General features: G+C 43.8%; 1 protein-coding gene across 18 annotated transcripts in view; it reads right to left on the bottom strand.

Moving 5' to 3' along the window:
* Positions 1-20,986, bottom strand: part of Atxn1 (ataxin 1) — a 410,394-nt gene that overhangs the window by 63,845 nt on the left and 325,563 nt on the right. For 13 of the 18 annotated variants that reach the window (XM_076939095.1, XM_034510061.2, XM_076939098.1 and 10 more), the window contains one exon: positions 2,172-2,251. The exons of the other annotated variants lie outside the window; for them this stretch is intronic. The gene's annotated coding sequence lies outside the window, so the exon portion shown is untranslated. The remainder of the gene's footprint in view (positions 1-2,171; positions 2,252-20,986) is intronic. 18 annotated transcript variants of the gene reach the window in all.

Here is a 20,986-nt window from a genome sequence, read left to right as displayed (position 1 = left end):
ATTTTCCATTTAAAACCCCACACTGTAATTTACCATTTCTGTTAGTAGACAGCATTCCCCCCTCCATTCTCTCTGTCTTCTGCATTCTAAATTCTACCTCTGTTCTAGTTCTAACCCCTTAGGTTATAGCACTGGGAGGTAGTTAGACCATGGAACTAGTCAGCAGAGAAATAGGCTCAGTTCCCAGATAAAAGTGGCCCTGTGGAGTGCTGTCCTCCCTTCTACCATGTGAGCAGAGTGAGGAGGTGACATCTATGAACCAGGAATGGGCCTCGTTAGACATCAAACCTTTTGCTGCCTCGATCTTAGACTTCCATGGGATATACATTTATTCTAAGCTACTTGGTCTACAAAATTTCATTATCACCCCACAAATGGACTAATGCCAGCTGAAGCCAAAACTAAGTCAGAGATAGGAGCTTGAAATAATTCCATTGGATTGAACAGGCTATCCCTTCTAAGGTCTGGAGAATGGCTCCTGATTGGCTCCTGTGACTTCAGTGTCCACCACACTGTCTGTATGGTTCCCGGTAGTGATTCAGATATTGCTCTTCCTGATAGCAAAGAGATGGGCCAGCTTTTCTGTGTCAAGAACACTGAGTTTGTAGCAGGAGATTTCCCCTTTCTCCCTCTGTTCCCTTAGTCACTGAGCATACGCATAGAATAAGAAATACACAATATAGCAGAATCTACAGGGGCAATGCTGAGCAGGCTGGGACCTACAGTTTCCAGGAGACAGAGATGCCAGTGGAACCATCACACTATACAAAGAGAGAGATCTGAGAGCAAAAATCTGAGAACAGAATATGTGTTTCTCTCTCTCTCTCTCTCTCTCTCTCTCTCTCTCTCTCTCTCTCTCTCTCTCTCTCTGTGTGTTTAGGTACCAATGGCTGAAAGGAATCATTCTGATCAACAGTGAGGAGTGTGCGCAAAGCAATAACAGGGGTCCAAGCATGAAGGGTGTCCAGAGAACAGCAAGTGGCTTCCTGAGGCTTGAGTCTTGCAGCAGCATTAGACAAAACAATCACCATATGTATGGACCATGACTGGCGATCTAGCCCAGTTTTGTGAGTTGAAACACCTTCTGCCTACTCCATGATATGCAGAATGATCTCAGGTCCCCTTAGCTTCCTCCAACAGCGATAGGGCACATTCTCCAACCTTCCCACACACCTGTTCCTCTAGACGCTAAGCCATTAAGGCTGCCCTCCCTCCCTCTGCCCATCTAAGATGGCCTCAATTCTGCAAAGTGCAGGCCAGCCTCTAAGTTCTGAGAATGCTTACTTGCCCAGCACATGAGACTCACTCAGAAACAAATGATGTTTCCAGTCCATTCCACCCATGGACTGATCCTGTTTCAGATACCAGCTTGTGCTATGTCAATACCTGTGTTTCATACAATATTCTCTCATGGCGCCTTCATGTCTGTCACTCCCTTATACTTCCTCCAGTAATTCTCTGAGATAAGCAAAAGGCCTCTTTTTGGGTTATTAAACCGAGGCTCAGATCAGGGAAGGTAAGTAAGTCTTGGTCACAGAATATGCATCCTGCGACTCTGAACTGGGGCTGGAAACTACTGAGTCTGTTAAGGGTGCTTTTCCCATTATACCATGGTGGTTGGAGGTGGGGGGAGCCTCTTCTTTGCTTACTAAGTAAGTTCTTTTATAATGACATCAATTCTAGTTATTTGCATCTTCTAGGACACTTTAAGAACGGTGTTAATGAAGAAGAAAACAGGAGCTCATTCAGTCATTCAACAACTGTGTACCAAACACTGAGTAAGTGCAAGCCAGATTCTGCACAGGGTATTAGGAAATCAGAAACAGTGAAACACAACTGAGATTCACGTCCTGCTGGATACCTGCAGAGGCTGTTACAACACAGGGCAAGCAAGAGAGCTCTGTGTAAAGCTGGAGGAAGGAAAGAGAAGGCAGTACCCAACTCTGTCCACCAGGGTGCGGGGACGCCTCCAAATGTGTCATTCTTGACGCAGGCCCAATAAACGTTTTTAAAAAGCAAGGAAAGACAGTGGGAGATGAGAAATGGTGGACACTTTCTCATAGACTCCAGCTGACACCCCCCACCCGACAATCAGGCTATGTCTCTCCTGCCACTCTGGTCTCTGCATTCTGAGGCGACACTAGGGATTTATAAACATTGTTCTTTCTTACCTTTGCTGCACTGAGCAAGCAACTCTGACATCTACCTCCAAACTGGGTTTGTGTGGGTCACTGCTAGGCTCCCCCAACACCTGGAAAAATGTTAAAAAGGTTAGAGGCTTTCTCTGAAGAGACTCTTGTGCCTGTTCAGATTCTCTTCCCTGTTGTACAGGCCAGCTACTTCTCTTACTCTTTCTCTTCAAGCTGTCTTCCCAATATTCTCCTATGTGTGTAATGCTCTGTCAGACCAAGCTCTAACCTGGCCCCTCCATACCTAATGGCTGTGAGGTTCTCTCTCTTAATGAAGTTTATTCTGCAGGGTAGCTGGTCTCAGCTTTCTTTGCCCCAGGCTTGCACATTTCTGTCTTTTATCTTTTTCACAGTCATAATGATGAGAGTAAGTGGGTACAGAAGGCTTCTACCGCCCATGAGCAGGCACTGGGTTGGCTATGGGATTTCTTCAAAGGAAAGTCTACAACATAATAGGGTGGGTACTTCTTCACATAGGTATGGTCAATGCCTGCCAAGCAACTGTGATCTGCTCTCTATGGATAAGACACCAGAAACCAGGCAAGTCTCCTCTTCTAGAACAAAAGCTAAGAGAAGGGGAGGGACTTGGAAATCATGCTTGGGGATTGCACTGTTATTTGTTCACAAACTGGAAAACAATTATTTCGTTTACATGTATGAATGTTTTGCCTACCCACATATATGTGCACCACCTAATGCCTACTGCTCTCAGAAGCTAGAAAAGAACATTGAATCCCCTGAAACCAGAGTTACAGCATTAGTGGGAATTGAACCAAAGTCCTATGCAAGAGCAACAAGTGCTCTCAACCACTGAGCCATCTCTCCAGCTTCTGTTCACAAAGTTTTGTATAGTGTCTACTCCAGGCTGCACAGAGCAACAAGATCCAAGTTTAGTAATCCTTAACCATCACAATACTGCATGCATCAGTTCCCAGGATCTTGGAAGACTGGTTATCTATGATCTAATATTGCTGTGGGTCTCTGTGTTTGGACTCGCTTAAGGAGCTAGTAAGGAACTGACACCCACGTGATGTTTCGGAGCGGTTTCTCTACCTGAAAGTGTCAGGCCCACCTCCCATATCAAATCAGTTGTGGAGCTGGAGGAAGGGGCAGCTGAGTTACATCAGTGCTCCTAAGTGGGTGGAGAATTCTGTCTGGCTCATTGTCTTTTCTGCTTGAACACATTCAAATGTTCACAGGCTTGTGGGCCATAAATAGCTCCTGGGGGAGTATGAGATTACATCACATCCTCTAAGGGCCTTGTTACCTGAAGTCATCTCTTCAGATAGGTCTCTGGCTGAATGCACAGCTAATAGGCACATGGCCACCTCCCAGAATGGTCACCTTGGAGGCATTATTCATATATGCCTCCAAATGTATATATAGTCATACTACCCTCTGGTGCTGTCCAGTGTGACCTTATTAGGAAGTAGGGTTATTGCAGATACAATCAGTCAAGATGAGGTGCTGATGCAGAAGGGTATGCCCCTAATCCAATGGGTCTGGCATCCTTATGAAAAGGAGAAATCTAGATATAGACTCAGGCCACCAGAATGATGGTGTTGCAAGCCTGGAAACTTCCAGAAGCTAGGAGAGAAGGATGGAGTGCATCCTTTACTAACATCTTCAGAGGGAGCTTGGCCCTGCCAACATGGTGGATCTCTGTCTTCTGTCTTCTAGAATAGTGAGACAGGTTCTGCTCTCTAAGCCACTTGTCTTGAGGTGTTTGACACGGCAGCCCTAGAAATCTATTGTAGTAACATGACATCATTGTCCTGTGAAGGGATGGCCTGGAGGGCAGTTATGATACAGTGACAGCAATGGAATTCCAGTTCTCTCTTTATCTGTTGTGGCTATTGACTTAAACTGCACAATCCCCAAGGCAAGCTACAAAGCAGAAGGAACATGCTCCACATTGTTCTAGGCTACCCCTCTTCCAGAATGGATCACCACGTTGATCTGCTTATCTGCATTTCTGCTGTCTCACAAGCAGCCCGGACACACTCCCAACCTGCTGTTTATGGGGAAGCTGAATAGGCACTGGAACAGTTCGGCTCCTATTCTGCAGGCTCAGGTAGGTCAAAGGCTTTTAGGCATTTGGCTGAATTTACATGATGATTCTTTAGTAGTGCTGGTTGAATGGCAAAATTCAATCCCTTTCACTCTCACAAAGCTGCAACTATGCTTCTACTACATCTGTCTTTCCTGAAATTCTATATACGTCCATGTCAACATTTCCAAAAATACTCCCTCTTTGATTGTTCACATATGAGCCCATGGCGGGGGCTGGGGGTGGGGTGGGGTGGGGGACAACAAGGAGTAATTACGACGACAAATGCTGAACACAGAGTTCTCTGAAAATACTATCTGGCCTACTTTGGAGTGGTGTAACCATGAGACGTGGCCTGAGGGAGTGGCACAGATGACATAGGTTGCAGTGTGCGGCATCCCTTTATGTCTACCCTCACTTAATTGTTAAGATTCCACCTATTTGATGAGTAAGTTTCCAGTGCTTTCCCTGATCTATACTAGAGGCATCAAATAGATCTGAAAGACAGTTACCAGTGTGCAAAGACACAAAGAGAGTAAGCTGAAAATCCTAGAGTTTTATGGGTGGGAATCACAGTCTGGTTCAGTGAAACCACATGGAGAAAGTCAAGGTCGGCTCCCTGAAGGCGACAGCCATATTGCATTTGAAACACACACAGGAACTGCTATATGAAACCAGGAAGAAAATAGCTCTAGAGAGAGGATGGAGATTATGTGAAGGCATGTGGAGGCACAGAAGGGGACGTACCACATTTAAGGAAGTACAGACATGGTATAAGGAGGGAAGGAAGTGGGTAAGTAGAGGCCCCTTCTACCCAAGATGTCTCTTGAAGGCCAGAGAGACTGTTCAGGGTTAAATAGGGCCATGTCCTCGTTTAGAAGGTGGTTGAGTTCACAGGGAGCAGAAAGGATGGAAGGGATGTATTCCTCTAGTATGAGACTCAGTTTAGGGGACTAAGAATGGTGAAGGGGCAGGAGAGGACCACACTGGACACACTAGAGCTACAAAATGGTTGAACACAGGCTCAGGAGGAAGCAGGATATAGATACCTGCCTCAGTTGGGACATGCACATAAGGGATGCTAAGAAACACCAGGACCAACTTTTCTTTAGTCTCTTTTCATCCTTCCCCTTCCCTGTTCTACCTCCCTCCAGTCTTCCTTTTTGTGTATATTTGCACTCATGTGTTTGCATAGTAATGGGTGCATGTATGCAAATGACTATGCATGTGGGATGTGTGTGTGTGTGTCTGTGTGTACCTAAGGGTTCTCCTCAATCACTCCTCCACTTCGTTTTCTGAGACACTTTCATGTTGAACCTGGAGCTCACCATTCAGGCTAGCCATTTATCTCTAGCTACTGGCCTGTTTCCACTTCCCTAGCAGTGGGATTATGCATGTGTTCCATTTACAGATGTGCACCATGCCTGGCCTTTTACATAGGTGCTGGGGATCTGAACTCTACAAATACTTTCCCAGCTGAGCCATCTCTGCAGGCCCAGGATAGCTCGTCTCTAACCCATTGCTTTCATTTCCCAATATAGCTCCAGGACAGAGTTAAGAATTGTCCAGTTAGGACTGGAGCTATTCCACCGTACCTTTACCCTGTAGGAACCCAGTACATTCTAGCTGATGTGGTGACAGAGACAAGCAAAACCAACTCTCCCCATCTGACAACATATCAGCGTCTTCTGATTCCAGGTTTGGCTCACTGGTGTGCTGCTATGAACGAGGAGAAATAGCTTGTAACTTATTCACGGAATGAGAAAAGTGCAAGCGTTTTCCTGATAATGTGCTAATCTCAAACACATTTTCCATCCTGATACGGGGCTGTGGGGCATCCATCTGATTAGTGCCACCAATCACTCCAGCTCCTCTGGGTTAGAGTCTCTGTCCTTTTCTTCACCTTTGAGGCTATGGATCCCCAAGAAGATAAAGAACTAAGAAGTGAGACAGATGCCCGAGGTTCTGAAAATCCAAGGGAATAATGCTCACCCATAGCCCACACTTCCAGGCACTGCAGCGGCGGCCTGCAGTGGCACAGCCTGCAAGAAGACACAATTCAGAAAATTCATGCTAAACTAATTGAGGGCAGGTTGCTCTACAAGGTCCCATCAGTCACTCAGCATTGCCATTTTACCCCCACTGTGGTGACAATGTGTCAGCTGCTTCCAATGCTATCTCCATCGAGGTCTGCACACTGCACTTGCTGCTATTTGGAGATGGCTAGATAGTGGTGACAGCCCGTTAACCATGAAAAATGGGAGCTGGGGACCGGAGGGGGCTGAGAAGAGCCGCGTGTACTTGCAAAGGCACAAGACTGTTAGCACAGTTATGTTGAGAACTTGAACATTTCCTCACAGATCAGGCTGAGCTGTCAACCTCAGAACTTTTACATAAGAGAGATAAGGGGGGCTGAGGATGTAGCATTGACGGAGTGCTTGCCTAGCAGACAGGCATAAAGCATTTGGGTTCAAACCCCAGCACCACATAAATCTGGCAAGGTAGCACATTCAGGAGGTGGAGGCAGGAGGATAAGAAGCTCAAGATCATCCTGGGCCACATGGGAAGCATGAGACCCTTTTTCAAAAAAAAAAAAAAAAAAAAACTATCACAAAACAAAGCATAAGAGAATAATGAGTAGCCTGGTGCCATTCTATCTGCTGCGTTATGAAAGATACGAAGTTTAACAAGATAGTCACTGGACCAGATGGCACAATTCTAGGTCCTTCTGTATTCAGTTCTTTTCTCTGCATCAAATATCAAACTCAGCTTATTGGAATTCTCTCTTAAAGGTCTTCTGTCTGTGTATGTTCTCAATAATATTAATAACTACAGTTTACCGAGCCCTCATGTCACGTGTAGTGTATATCTAACACAAAGTTAGGTTTTAACCACAAGAAGCAACAGGAAGACCTTTTCTTTGTGACAAATGGAGATGGAAACTCAGCCAAAGAGGAAAACAAGCATCTGACCACACAAGTTCCCATAAGCAGAAGAGTGGAAATGTGAACCTAGGATCTTCTGACCCTAAATCAACGGACGTGATCAGTAAGCAATGATATTAGTTTCATGGTAGGTAATACATCAAGCCTGCAAGGTATTAGGCACATGAAGACTCAGAAGGTCTGAACATAACTTGGACTACTAGGAGAGTCTCATACACACAAGAGTCTTGGTGGCATGCCTTCTCTTGCAGGCCCTGGAAGCATTCTTTCAGTTGGCGCAGTGCATGGCTCCCAAAATGTACGTGGCTGGCTACCTTCTTGCCAGGATCTCCACTCCCAAAATACAGAACAGTGTTGAGAATATTTCTTTACCTAAAAATACATGAAGGACTAAAGAGTTAGATCAGGCAGGAAAGCGCTTGCCTTCTAAACATGAGGGCATGAGTCTGGATACCCAGAACCCAGTGAAAAGCTAATCATGGTAACATGCGTTTTTAATTCTGTCAATGGTAAGATAGGTGGAGGAGTCAGGAGGATTCCTGGAGTTTCCTGGTTAGCTAGCATAGCTCACTGGCCGAAGTTTCAGTCTAATGAGTAATCCTATCTCAAACAAAAGGTGTGCGTGTATGCATGTGTGTGTGTGTGTGTGTGTGTGTGTGTGTGGTAGATGAATGTGAATGCCCACAGAGGTGTAAAGAAGGCATCTTAAACGCCTAGAACTGGAGTGACAGGTGGTTGCGAGCTTCATGTCAAGGGTTCTGGGAACCAAGCTTAGGGCTTTGGGAAGAACTTAGGGCTTTTGCTTGTAACTGCTGTGCAGTTCCTCTCTCCAGGCCCATGGGTTAAAAAATCAAACCCAAGATCATCTGCCTCTGACTGCATCTGCATCTGCATCTCCTTCATGGAGATGGTTGCAGATGCAGATGAAATGATGCTGTCTGTTTCAGTGGGCTCTGGGTGGCTGATTAGACTCAGTTCTCCCCCATGAATGTTTTTAGCTAGAACAAGAGATTTTCTCTCCTACTTGGACACCTCGGCAGTGCTAAGCCAGTTTACTAAACTGCTACATACCCTTCTCCTTGCCTATCTACACGACAAAGACAACAGCATCCCTTAGTAAATGTGTAGACAGCTTCCACATATATGGCTCCAGCAGTGACTGGTGGAGGGGCTAGCTATAAATGGCAGGCATTGTGTGCTGCATTTATATAGACTCCCTTCCCAACCTCACTTGACTTCCTTCTACTGTGAGAGCCCTTAATTTTCTTGTCTCTATTAGGCTGGTGAAACTCGTTCGTGAATGGAGGGGGGCGGGGAGGAGAAGCAGTCTGGGTGTCTGAGCTCATCTGAAATCCTTTCATAACAGGAAAAAAACCCGCCTCAGATAACAAGCAAGTGTGTCACACACTTTCTGTCCATTTTCCATCCAGAGAGATGACAAACAAAAGGGCCCAAGAAGAAGGTCAATGGGAACCATTAACTGAACATTCTGGAGCCCAATGACTAACATGGGTATTGTTAGCTGTGTCGGCAATAAGTACGACCAGCCATGAAGCTCATGGACTGGTGGTGGGTTCATACTGCTGTAGCAAACGGTGCAAGCTGTTCCTTCCCCAAGCAGGTATCACTTGCAGTGACATGGCTAGCAGGCTAGCACAGACTTGGTGCTGAAGGCTGTGCACACTCACCTGGAAACTCCCCCATCCCCGCTGCACTGCTGAGGCACAGCCCTTTTCCCTATTTATTTGCCAAAGATAGATTTCCTTGCTGCAAGGCATGCATACAGATTAAGCTCCTAACTCTTTACAAATGAGGAAGGCAAGGCTTGTCCAAGGTGACGTAAAGTATGTATGCAATGTCTACCGGGTGGGGGCTTCTAGGCTTTCCATTAGTAACCACCCACACCTGGTACTCCTGAGTGCTTTGACCCACGGCCACAAGTTTGCTTCACTGCCCAAGCATGTTTGGCAATGAGAGATCTTCCCTCTGGTCTGTGGTGTTTTCAGCGCTGTCTTCAGTATCTGCCATTGCCAGGTCTCCTTCCTGAACTATCTTTAGCTTCCTGTCTAGTGTAGTTTCCACTATTCCATCTTGTTGTATGTTTGAGAGAGGAAGGGAAAGAGAGAGAGGAGAGGAAAGAGGGAGGGGAGGAGGGATGAAGGGAGTGACTTTCTCTTATAGACTAAGCTGCTTTCCTATGCATGATGGGAAGCTAGGAATATAATATTAATATAAAACCCCTATCTGTTCTCTCACAGAAGCAGATGTACCCAGGCCTTGTGCCTAGCTTAGAACTCACTCAGTTAGACCTCTGGGAGCTGTCCCAGCCCACGAGCAGTTTCATTATCTGCCCCTACTCATGCCTTCATCGTCCACAGTGGGGAGATTGTTCATTATTGAAAAAGATGGAAGAGTTGAGGAATAAAGGCTCTCTCCTCTGTCTGTCTGTCTGTCTGTCTTACACACACACACACACACACACACACACACACACACACACACAGAGGCATGCACATGCCAACAATGGAGTATTGGAAACTAAAACTATACAAGTCAGGAAGCTTCTTGAGTAACTCCAAAGACTCATGTGTTAAATGGTTGGTCCTAACTCCAAGACACCATTTTGAGAATGCTTCAGAGGTGTGACCTAGTTAGACTATTGGGGTGTGTACTTGACGGGGAGACCTGGGACTCCCATTTATTAGCTCCCAACCATCTTGAGATGATCAGGCCTCCTCCTACCTTCATTCACTGTCCTGCCTCAGGCCTAAAACAAGAAGGCCAGATGATCATGGACTGAAATCATAAGCCCAGACAAACCTTTCTTCTTCTACATTAATAGTCTCAGACATTTTGTCACACTCAGAAGAAGCTGACTTCTAAAGAGGGGTAGGCTGTAGTTCTGATCTCTGTCCCATAGCTATACCCAAGAGACAACATATTGACTCTGATAAATGTCCTGCCTCTCCCTTCCAAAGAAAGTTGGGAGGAAAATAATTATTACAAAGGTCGTTTGAAAACAAACAAACACTATGCAGATTGAAGCTGTTATAGTTACGGATTACAATTTTTCTTTAAAACAACATGCTTCTCTGCGAAGCACATCAGGGCCAAGGCTCCATTCCAGTTGGGCTATGAAGTTGTCAGCTGTTCTTGGGCAAGGCCATGCATCAGAGTCACCTTTTAGGCAATGCATATTTGCACATAGTCCCAAGTTCCGATGGAATTTGTATTTTCTGGATCAGTGCAATAGCAATTGGTATATAAAAACCAACCAACCAACCAACCAACCAACCAACCAACTAACCAACAAGCCATCAATACCCAACCAGACCCCCCAGGGGATTCTGTTCAAGTAGGTTTTGGAATCATTCTTTAAAAAGAACAAATTTTTCTGTAACAGGAGAATTCTAAGGGTAAATATGATCTGTTTGTTGCTAGGATCTGTTTGTTGCTAGGATCTGCTTGTTGCTAGGATCTGTTTGTTGCTAGGATCTGTTTGTTGCTAGGATCTGTTTGTTACAGCCTTTCAAACTCCACCAGAACCTTCTTCACTTATAAAAGAAGAGAAGTTTCCAGGAAACTTAGCTTTGGAGGGCACTGAAAGGTTAAGGAAAATGAATGTTTTCTATGACCTAGGCTTACTGTAGGCTTGGCAGAGGGGTATGGGGTAGAGATAACTGAAGCCTTCACTGCAGAATCTGTGACTGTTCTGTAATGTTTCCAGTGGGAGGGTCTGGGAGGCAGAGACATGGAGCTGGGAGTAGAATACTCTCCATCCTGAAGGAAAACTTATTCTCAGAGGAGACCAAGAGCATGCTGAAAGAGTTCTTGGATAGCAGTAGAAATGTTATTAGCTAGCACTCACCAGTGACATCGCTGCCTTCTTCCCAGATGGGCTATTCACTGTCAGAGACATTTCAGTATGGCCAGCTGAGAAATGGCATGAGGGAAGGCTGCCACAAACCAAGGCAGAACATAATCTCTCCTGCCAAGGCTCATGAACCCTTTAGGAAGCAGACCTTCCACTATCCTGTGGAACCTGAGCTGAAACCCTCACAGTGAACCAGATCATCCTTTCTGTCCTCCAGATCAAGCCTGGTAGCACTTGAGACCTGAGTGACTTCCACTTATAGATTATTTTTAAACTGGCCTACCTTTTCCTTCTCCTTAGAATCCTGGGTCTGGCATGGTATTACTGATCACTTTAGGGTTCCTAGTTGATTAGACCATTTTTCAACCCACTCGTTATCTAAAAAGTCATAAGTTAATGTTTTGCATAGTGTGATCCTTGGACCAGATGCATGTGAGCTAACATGGAAACTGGCTATGAATTCAGATTCTCAGCACTCATTCCAGACCTGATTAAGCACTTGGGCATGGAGCCCAGTAATCTGTTTTGACAGCTCCCCTAGTGATGCTGACAGGCTATTCTATGATGTCCCATAGTGCTGGGATGATGCTCTGGTTTGCTTTCTGTTGCTGTGATGAACATGACCAAAACCAACTTGGGGGAAGAAAGGGTTTATCATATCTCATAGGTTAAAGTTCATCATTGAGGATTCCAGGACTGAGGTTCAAGGACAAAACCTGGAGACAAGAACTGAAAATTGACAGGATTATTGATCTTGGCTTGCTCTTTTACGGCTTGCTAACTTTACTTTTTATACACATCAAAACCACCTGCCAAGAAGGATGGGCACTGCCTACAGTAGACTGCTCCCCCACCAATTATTAACTAAAAAAAATTTCACAGTTTCGACCACAGGCTAATCTTATAGAGGCATCTTCTCAATTAAGGTTTTCCTCTTTGCAGATGACTCTAGCTTGTATTAAGTTGAGAAAAAACTAATTAACACATATGATGTCCCACGATGCTAGGGTGATGACTCATGATGCTAGGATGGTGACTCATGATAAATCATGGTGCTAGAATGATGACTCATGGTACTAGAATGATGACTAATGATGACTCATGGTGCTAGAATGATGACTCATGATGACTCATGGTGCTAGAATGATGACTCATGATGACTCATGTGTTAGAATGATGACTCATGGTGCTAGAATGATGACTCATGATGACTCATGGTGCTAGAATGATGACTCATGATGACTCGTGGTGCTAGAATGATGACTCATGATGACTCGTGGTGCTAGAATGATGACTCATGATGACTCGTGGTGCTAGAATGATGACTCATGATGACTCGTGGTGCTAGAATGATGACTCATGATGACTCATGGTGCTAGAATGATGACTCATGGTACTAGAATGATGACTCATGATGAGTCATGATGCTAAGTTGATTACTCATGATGCTAAGATGATAACTCATGATGCTAGGATGATGTCCCACAAAGTCACAACCCCCCAGCATCATCCTGCAAGACCCTTCAAAATCTTAAGCATTTTATCTGAGAAAGTTTACAAACAACTAATCTCATACTGACTTTCTTTCTTGATGAAGACTATTTTTTAGGAGAACTAAAGAACCACCAATTCCTCCAATATAGAACAACACGTATTTTATAAAGTGGCAGAATCATGATGTATTGCTTTATTTGTAAATGAGATTCTACACAATTATTTATCTATACCTACTTCTACCTAATTCACAGTATATGACCAGAATGGGCTTAAGACATTGCTAAAAATTGGTTGGGTTTTAAAACAGCATTAAAAAAAAAAAACTTCTTTAATACAATGCCATATATTTTCAATGTGGGATTCTAACAAGGAACCACCCCTTTTCCTGCAATTCACAGTCTGCTCTCCTCAACCCTTAACCTCTGCTTGGCCCCAATATCATGGCATTTCTTTGACTTAAGCCAACTCTGAAATATTGTTTTGCTTGGCTTTCGGACCCTTTGACAATGTTGATTATAAAGGTTGCTTGTTGTTTGGTTTTGGTCCAGGTTCCTAAACAGGTTTGTGTTTTCTGAAATTCTCCATTGCTGAAATGGGGCTGTCAATCAGAGACCAGACAGCCCATAGATCACTGGTGATTAGGGAAGTGGCCACAGGCCATGTACAGGTCCCTTTCCCAATATTTGAATCACAAAATGTCTACTTTGACAATCTTTTGTTTTCTACTTTCTCTTGGTTTCAGAAAGAAAGAAAATAAAATCTTCTTTTTTAAAAATTATTTTACAGTTTTCTCATGACCAGTAAAGAGAATGGATGAGCCTAAGAAATTCAGCTTTGTCTACAGCTTCATGATGAAACAAAGCTCCAAAAAATTGGCTCCACGAACCATTTTTTCAATAATCATTTTGTTAGCCAAAGAAATACAGGGGAGGATGTGAAATCTCAAGTACATAGCTCATCCAAAGTCCACAGAATAAAAGATCATTCAGAACTGCATTTCCCACACTGGCTCTCAAGGGTGGCCCTGAATTTGGTGAGCCATGCTATGGTCTTGTACTTTTATGGTGCCAAAGAGAAACGGTAGCATATTGAAGGTGACGTATATTGATATGTGGGAACACTGTTAAATTCACAATGTGAAGGAAAACACAACTATTATAAAAAAAAACTAACCTATATACATTTCTAACTAACTAAATCAGTTCATAGTTATTCAGTGGAGATTAATTTGTATAGTGACACACAAACACACACACACACACACACACACACACACACACACACACACATTAGTATTGGTGTAGCACCTGCATGTTTTTCCAAAACTGTGTTGGTGATGTCATAATGGCTGGCTATAATTTGTCTTATTGAGAGAAGTCACTTCAGAGAAATATATATATAATATATATATATATATTATATATATATATAAATATAATAATTATTATTATTATTGAAAAGCTGGTCAATTTACCATGACTATAGCTCAGACACATACCATTAAGCCACATTGTGCTGATCATGGCAAATTGATCTATTCCTGAATCCTTTCCATTGTCAGCCACTGAAATCATTCTGACTCAGAAATGTGTATGCCTGAAAGAACGCTGACAAAAATACTATCTTTGAAGGAAAAAATAATTCCTTGGCACTTGTGCGATCCTTCACCAGGCCCACAGAATTTGATGGATTACCTCATTCAGCTCTGGTAACCACTGTTGCATTTCCTTATTCTTATTCAGCAGATGAGGACCGGAAGAGGAAGTGTTCTGTCCAAGGCCACATGGCCAGAAAGCTGCCCAGCCAGGCTGAAGTCTGAAGGCCAAGCTCAGTGCTTTTTAGCTTTTTAGCTTCTACCACAGATTACTGCTTTATGTAATCTGTTTTAACAGTGTTTGTTTGTTCATTTATTTTGTTGTTTTTGAAGACCCATGTCTAGGTTTTTCTCCTTCCTTTGATCAGCAATGTAGCCAGTTCTGATATAGCTACATCTACATTTATAGAAAGCAAACCAGGAATTTCTGCTCTTTCCTCACCACAGGCAGAAAGTATGTCCATACTGCTGTAACACCTTAAATACACCAGAGCCTGATACTCCACCTCTGCTCCTAAGAATGCTGTAGGTGTGCAGGCATATAGAGTAACTTATGCACTTTGCATCTAAGTATTTCAGATCCAAAGAGAAACATCTAAGCTACTGAGCACACATTAGCAGTCACAATGAAAAATGAAGACAGTAGCTGGCCCGGCCTGCTGCCTCTGTGCCCTCCACTTCTACAGATGGCACATCTATAGATTCAGCCAAGCACAGGTCCCTCAGAGGATCTACCCTGTACCTACATAGGCTTTCTTCTTATCATTGCTCCTTATCCAGCATGGTGTGACAACCATTTATACAGCAATATACTGGATCAGGTAATACAGACCAGCTAGAGTCGGTTGGATGTATGGAAGTTATATGTAAATTCCATGTCATTTGTTATAAAGGATTGAAGCCTTCTTTGGTTTTAGTACCCATTCAGGGGCCATAGATACAACTCAAGTGAATACGGAAAGACAAATGTAGGAATGTGTGTGTGTCTTGTGTATGTGTGCTTGTGTGTGGTGTGTGTGCATATGTGTGTTGTATACATTCTCCATGATGGAAAAAACTAGTTACACACACATATATATATGCATACACATAAGCTTTTTTGCGTTAAAAAAATATATACATACTCCTCATGGAGGGGGCAACAAGCTATACACAAATAAAAGAACATGTATGCACACATATACACAATACATATATGCACACATTGCACATACATGTTTTTGTGATTTATTTTATACACAGTCTCCATGGGAGGGGGAGGAAGTAAGCAACACACATGTGGGAACATGTGTTTTATGTTTGTGACTAGATTGCTTTTTTTCCTCCTCAGGGCTTCACATATTTTTTTTTTAAAAAAAGCCCTCATTTCTCTTTATTAAGTATGTACCCATGTTATCCTTGCAGTATGACTATGGTGGCTTTATGACTTAACCCCAGGAAGAATGCAAAGTATGCTTGGCTGGATACAAGCTTTCCCTGGACAAACACAGCACTGCTCATGACTCCCAGCACTTGGAGATGTCTTTTCAACATGATGCATGTTTGTTGGAGCTCGAGACAAAAGCCTGCCCAGATGTTGGTTTTCATTGGCTTGAGGAGAAGGTCCCACTGATTGATCGATAACAGCCTTTGGGCCCCGTGGCAAGGGTTCACTTCAGTCCCAAGACCTCAGCTAGAGTTGAGCCCCCAAGATGTTTTCTCAATATGCTGAGCAGAGATAACTGTAAGCAGTGACAGATAAGAAACCCATCTGTCCCCTGGTCTGGCTTTTTGAGGCTTGTTATGTGACTGACCTCATAGCTGGAAAGTGTTTTGAAGACCCTGGAAGGAAACTTACTCATGGCAGTGAAGTGCCACAGATGAATTCTTAGGGGTTACCAGTGGCTATCAATACTGTCATCTTCACATTAAAGGATGGTACTTCTGGTTGACCTCAGGATACTGGTGGGTGTGTGGTGACATTTAGAGTGAGCAATACCAGGTTCCTTGGACAACATGTTCTTGGGAAGAATGTTCTTTGACGGTCTATTAAAATTTCACATTAATGGGTCTGATTGCCAGTCTCCATGGGGACACCTTAAAGCTGTCAAATTAAAAGCCAAGCAAATAGTTTCTCTGCATTCTAAAGACATAACTAATGCTGGGGTGTGTTTCACGCACTCATGAGTTACCATTCTGCCTCATGGTTCGGGAAGACATGTGGAAGAGCTGGTGACACAGGTCAGTTCAGTCCCTACCTGCTCAACTGTGCTGTTCTTGATCGGAAGGTTTTATTCTTTAAGGGATATTTGGCTGTACTTCGGTTTTGATTATCACAACTGCAAGATGCTACATTACCTAGCTGATGGGCAAACAGTCCCATCCTCTCCACCTCCCTCCCCCCTCCCTGTATGGGTGTGGCTCTGTGTTTTCTCCTCTATCCATATTCACAAATCCCTTCTTTCCTGGCATTAGATGGCCATGCCTGGACCACACAGCCATTCCTAAGCCATTGTCTGACTCCACAGATGGTCTGGGCAGGTAGCCTTCCTCTCATTTCTCCTCTAAGTGGAATTCCTCAGTGAATACGTATTAGGAGGTTGTTAGGGTCAGAGACTGGAGCTGCATTTATGCCTGCCTTTTGCCAAGACCCCAAGACAGACTTGGAAAGGTGTCACTGGGTTTCTTTGTTCCTCTTCCCAATGTGGCCACATTGAATAAATCTGCTTTTCACTATTGATTGTGCCTTTAATTGCCCTAATGAGTGTGGATGGCCAAGCCTGGCTTGTTTGGGCTGCCAGGGCCCAGGCTCTGACTCTGACCATTGTGGTAACACATACAGATGGGCATTCCACATAAGGACTCCTGGGTATTTAACCTTTCCTACAGTCACTTTCTTCTCACTTCAGAACAAGCATTCATTCATCCAACAGTAGTAGAATGTCTCTTTCATATCTGATTCTGGGTATGAAGATTTTTAAATGAATATATTTCCTTGTTCTCAAAGAACTTCACCTCTAGAAAAGTGGAGGTTTTCATTTTGGCTCTAGAAGTGTCTCCATGTAAACCAGCATCCAGTCCCACAGGGCAGAGAAAGTTCAGGAAAGTCATGGACTACAGGTTGCCATTTTTGTTGACTAAGCACTCTAACATGTGGGTCTGAGAACAGGGACTGAACCATGGACACAAAGGAAAATGAAAACATCATAGTAGTCTCTCCTACTTTTACCTGTTTTTCCCTCATTCCAAGTATATATTGTTCTTACTTTGGCATGGTAAACTGTCTTTTCTTTCTTCCAAGTACTGGGAAAGTTATAGTAGAGGGAAGGCATGCCTCTGTGAGTTCTTATTAGGAATCCTCTTTGTTCTGAGAGAGGGTCTCACATTGAATCAAGAACAGTCTAGAGTCACCTAGATGAGGTGGCCTTGAATTGTGGCAATCCTCCTGCTTCAGCCTCTCACGAGCTGAGATTAAGGCTTGTGCAGCTCTAGTGAGTCCTATTCATTTTCTTAAAAGTCTTCTCAAACTCTAGTGTGGTGACATTGACTATGTAAGAGGTCCTTTGTTTGGCAATCCCCCTGCCCCTGCACAATGAGATCGCTTTCCCTGGGGACTCTGTCCCTTGTTTATTGCCTTTCTACCAATTTTCCTGGTCAGTTGGCTCCATCTTGAGACCAATTATTGGATGCTAAGCTGTGGGAAGGGTGGCACAGGAGGCTGACATTAATGAAGGCTTGGGTCAGAAGGGCCCAGGACAGGCTCAACTTCTGTTCTCTGGTCTCCTGTCGTTTGACAGGCGCCTCCATAAACTCGCTAGACTTGTATCTCCTTTACTCCCCCTCCCCCCCTTTGCAAATGTTAAGCTGCTGCCCTTGCTCTGTATCAATCCGTTTACCCTGAAATCAGCTACCAGTCCCTAGCCTGGTGGCTTCTGAGTCACCGAGCCTTGGTGCTCTCACTTGGTTGCCTGTCTCCAGGGCCCTGAAACATCCAAGCCCAAACCCAGTAGCTTGCTCTCCAAGACCATGCCATCTCCTGTAAATCTTACAGCCATGCTGTGTTTTCAGTAGTGAAGCTGAAGGCTATTTGCTGAAACAGGCCCACAAAACGGAATAAGTACACTTAGAAAGAAGCCGCGCAAGCAAAGGGATCATTTAGAAACGTCTTCGAGGTCAAGAAGCTCAGCATCTGTGCTTATATGTATGGGCCTTTTTGTTGTTGTTGTTGCTGGACAAGTAACTTCATTCTAGAAATCTGACTTTCAAACTAGACTCTAATGTTGACAGACAGTCCCCTCATCCCTGGATGTAAGGAAGAGACAAAACCATTTTGTGAACAGAAAGAAAGGTGCTGGATGAAATTCTAAGCCACGAATGGACTTCTAAGCTCCCTCCCTCTAAAACCTTTGCAAGGAATCCTAGGAATCCTAAAACTCGGGTACCACAAGGATGTGAAAATAACTGTTAAGTAATCAAGAAACACATCGGCTGCTCGCAGGAAGCTTACTGCATCAACGGCAAACTGTTGTGTGCAGGCGCTGATCCTCATTTTATTAGTCCTGTGCAGCGTGTTCTTTGGAAGGTTATTCCTTCTTCCTCCCAGCTGGCAAGGGTGCTGACTGAACTCAGCTGAGAGTTTAACACTTCACATACCAGCGCTCGTCATCCACTAGGCTGCTTCTAGGATGTAACACTGGCATTTTCCAAAGCCCTTGGAAGAAGGACCAGAGGCCGTGGGAACTTGCGGGGTGCTGTTCTCCATACACATTGGCCACCCCCTTTCCTTCTCATCCAACCTTTGATGGTGTTTTATGACCCACAGGCAGCACATATCAGTGGTATGGTTTTATACTTCCCCTGCCCCTAAGATATCTGATAAAAATGAGAGACAACTGTCTTATAGACATTTCCTGGTTAACAACACATACATTTCTCAGGGCAGGAGATAAGGCAGAGAGAGCATCCTACCACGTATGAGATCCTCCTCAGCTCAGAATCAGACCTACAGTGCACCAGGGCTTGGCTGGAATAATTAGGACAGCTGTCTCTCCTTTCAAGTGAGAATCACAGCTCCCACTGACGATCTGCAGGGACAGGGGAGGTCTGATGTCCCAGCCCACTTGTGCTGGGCCCACAGCCCTTGATGCACTGAGACAGGATGGAACAATGAGGACAATTATGGGGGCACAGGAAAGAAAGGAAGCCTTGGGGTCTGGCTGAAGTCTCTTGCTAGCTGAGAGTTCAGAACAGCAACACAATGAGCATTTACTGTGAAGACGTCTACATGACAGACCATATTCCTTTTACATGGAGATATCCCTTCCAGGATTGTGATCTATGGTTTTTTATCAGCCTGTATACCTATCTAATAAACTCCAGTAAATACCCTATGTTACCATTTATAAAACATTGGTAGAATTATTGACTAGCATGTAAGAGACCCTCACTTGGATCCCTGGCATCTAAAAACTGGACACGATAGTGTGCGCGCGTGCGCGCGCGCGCACACACACACACACACACACACACACACACAGAAAATTCAAGAACATGGATAAATTTAAGGTTCTGCTTGGCTACACAGTGAGTCCAAGGCCACCCTGGGATTCATGAAACTCTGTCTCAGAAAAAAGACAACCTCATTCTGTATGGTGGTTACGAAGATATTTGAATGCAATGTTTTTGAGAAGCCCACACCAATACTAGGCTATGAACTTCTCTTCTCCTATGTACCTCTTTCCATGAGCGCCATAAGGTATCTATACTGACCTGTCTTGAAAGTTGCTTTCAAGGCATAATCAAGAATCCAGGTTTCATGCAAGTGCAGGTCTCTGAAAGAACGACAGGGGGCAGTGTGGAGCTGCAATAGACTCTGTCCCTGTCTCTAGCTTCCCCTATGACTGACATCATTGAGGAACAGTGGATGAGGCCTCAGGGATCCTAAGCTGAATAAAATCAGGTAAGGGTACAACCTTTGTGCCCATCAGACATTAGCTGTCCTCTCAATAATATTTCTGTGGTCATCCAAATGGGGGAGATGGTTTTTAGCCCAGTCTGAATCCAAATTTAGAATTAAAACAACAACAACAACAAAAAAAAGCAAACAAAGCCCACTGCTAAAACAATCATTTGTAGTGTGAACATCTATGGATCATACACATGCATGCCCTGGCATCAAAGGGAACTAGGACACTCTTGCCCCAGACATCAAAATCCACAGGTACTCAAATCCTTTACAGAAGCTGGTGAGGTGTTTATATATAACCGTGCAACCCTCGCCCCTATAATTACAGTCAACTGTCGATTACTTACAATATTTAATACAGTGTAAATGCTATGAAAATAGCTGTTATATTAATTATAGAATAACAAAAATAGTCTATACATGCTCAGTGCAGATGCAAGCTTTGAAATAAAAAAGTTCTAACAGTAGCTGGTTGAATTTCTAGATGTGGCATTTGCAGATATGAAACACAAGGACACAGAGGGTCCACTATATACACATATTTATCTATCTGTGTGCATGTGTGTACATATCTAAATATTCATATTATATATTCATATCCACACTGCAGATACAAGCATATGTGTATACCACAAAAGAATGAGACACTATCATGAAGCAGAACACTGTGTGCATGTGTGTACATATCTAAACATATATATTACATATGAATATACACATTGCATACACAGACACACATGTATACCACAAAAGACTGAGACATTATAATGAACCAGACTGGGGCTGGAGTTCAACTGTAGCAAAGTAACGTAGACCTTGGATGTGCATGGTTGCCTTGACACCAGAAACAAAACCACAAAAGACCTTTGATGCTGCCTCATATGACAGCGCTG

Source organism: Arvicanthis niloticus, chromosome 8 (assembly GCF_011762505.2).
Source record: "Arvicanthis niloticus isolate mArvNil1 chromosome 8, mArvNil1.pat.X, whole genome shotgun sequence".
Taxonomy (NCBI): domain Eukaryota; kingdom Metazoa; phylum Chordata; class Mammalia; order Rodentia; family Muridae; genus Arvicanthis; species Arvicanthis niloticus.
This window is presented reverse-complemented; position numbering and strand designations above follow the sequence as displayed.